Raw genomic sequence first — 2,609 nt, 5'->3', positions numbered from 1 at the left:
TTATGTGTATTTGATGAAAACAATGTAAAAAATACACCACAGAAGAACATATGCATAGCTGATGAGTTATGTAAGGATGGTGGTTTCTAATTTAGTTGCAGTGTCTTCAGAGAACATGGTTTGCATGAACCCTGTTATTTGTTATTTGTTGAGAACTGTACTGCTTCTATTCAGTGGTCAGGTTTTATAAATATTCTATGTGTGCTTAGAAAAAACATGCATTTACTATTGGGCACGGTGTCCCTTCTTCATGTGACTATTAGATCAAGCTTGTTAATTGTGTTCAAATCTTTTTTTTTTTTTTGAGATGGAGTCTCACTCTGTCACCAGGCTGGAGTGCAGTAGTGCTCTCTTGGTTCACTGCAACCTCCACCTCCCGGGTTCAAGCGATTCTCCTGCCTCAGCCTCCCGAGTAGCTGCGACTACAGGCATGTGCCACCACGTCCAGCTAATTTTTGTATTTTTAGTAGAAACGGGGTTTCACCATGTTGGCCAGGATGGTCTCGATCTCTTGACCTCGTGATCCGCACCCCTCGGCCTCCCAAAGTGCTGGGATTACAGGCGTGAGCCACCTGGCCCAGCCAAAATATTTTATAGCTATACCAATTTTTAGTCTGATATAGAACATGATGATGATGTCTGAAATCTTCCCTTATGATTGTGGTTTTGTTTTTTTTCTGTTTAATTTTTGCTTTCCCTTTTGTGCAGCTATGTTATTCAATTTATACAAGTTTAAAACGATCATGGTTTCTTGATTAGTTGTTCCTTTCATTATCATGTATTCTTTCTCTTTATGCCTAGTACATCTTTTGGCTTAAGCTGTATTTTTCCTTGCTACCAGTACAGGTGATCTTCAACTTATAATGCAAAACCACCATAAGTTGATATAATAACTCAGTTGTGAGCTGAGAAGCATACTAAATTCCTGTCATTTTTGCACCATCATGAAGTTGAAAAACTAGGTCAAACTCTCATAAGTTGCAGACCATCTATATGGGTACACAAATGTTTTGTTAGTATTTGCTTGCTATAACTTTTCCATCTTTTGCTTTCAATCTTTCTGCAATTTTATATTTTAGATGTGTCTATTATAAACAAGACATGGCTGAGTCTTCCACACCATAAATTTAGTCCATTTTCTTTTGTTTTTATTGCAGATAGATCTGGAAATGTTTTTGGTCTTATATTGTACTCCTTATAGTCATTTTTCTATACTTTTTCTCCTTCCCTTGAGTTATTGATAATAAGTTTAAGTTATTGATTTGAGATCTTTTTTCTTTCTCATATATGCATAAAAAACTACAAATTTTGCCCTAAGCTTTTCTTTAACTGCATCCTATAAATCTTGATATATGGAATTTTCATTTTCATTCTGTTCCAAATATATCTGATCTAGGACTTGTATCCAGAGTATGTAAATAATTCTTATAATTTATTAATAAGACAACCCAATTAAAAATTGGGCAAAAGATTTGAATAGAAGATGTAAGAATGGCTAATAGGCACATGAAAAGATGCTCAATATCTTAGTCATTAGGGAATTTAAAATTAAAGCCATAATAAGACCATTTCACATCCACTAGGATGGCCATAAACAAAAAGATAGTCAATAATAAGGCTGGTAAGGATGTGGAGAAACTGAAACCCTCATATGTTATTGGTGGAAATGTGAAGTAGTACAGCAACTTTGGAAAACAGTCTGGCAACTTCTGAAATTTAAATGTAAATTGCCATGCAACCCAGCAATTTCGCTCCTTGATGTATACGCAAGACACATGAAAATATGTGTCCACACAGAGACTTGTATGTCAGTGTTCATAGCAGCATTATTCATCATTACTAAAAAATGGAAACAACTCAAATATTCATCATATTCATGAAACATTGAATGGATGAAGAACATTTGGTATGTTAGTACAGTGGAATATTATTCAGCAGTGAAAAGGAAGAAAGACACTACTGTTACATGCTATACATGACAAACCTCAAAAAAGTTGTGAATTGAAACAAGCTATACGCTAAAGACTATGTATTGTAGGATTCCATTTATCTGAAATGCCCATAGAAAACAAATCTATAGAGACAGAAAGCAGACTGGTGGTTTCCTGGGATTGGGAGTGGAAATGGGATTGACAGCACATGAAACGAGGGATCTTTAAGGGCTGATGGAAACTGGATTATGATAATGGGCATGCAACTTTATAAATGTTCTAAAATCATTGAATTGTATACATAAAATGGGTAAATTTAATGGTGTTATACCTCAATAAAGCTGTTCTTTTTGGAAAAAACAGCTAGTGAACTACACTAGCTCTGCATTTTTTTTAGAAATAATTTCTTACATCCTGTGCCTAGATGGCCAATATTAACTCAAGAAACTAATGGGCATAGAAAAATTAAATGTGCCTCAAAACACTCAAGATGAATACAGCAGTCTTCAATAGTCAACGTCATGTCTATTTCAGAGAGAAAAGGTCCAAGTTCAGTGGCTTGAACCTTGTTGCCTTCCATGAAAGGAAGCAGTTGGAATGAGCTTTGCCCCTGGTGACACTCTTCCTTGTCACTAATTAACCAGCTCTATAGGAAGGTTGCTCCGCCAACACCCTTCT

Source organism: Theropithecus gelada, chromosome 20 (assembly GCF_003255815.1).
Source record: "Theropithecus gelada isolate Dixy chromosome 20, Tgel_1.0, whole genome shotgun sequence".
In the NCBI taxonomy this organism is placed as follows: Eukaryota; Metazoa; Chordata; class Mammalia; order Primates; family Cercopithecidae; genus Theropithecus; species Theropithecus gelada.
Note: the sequence above shows the minus strand (reverse complement) of the source record.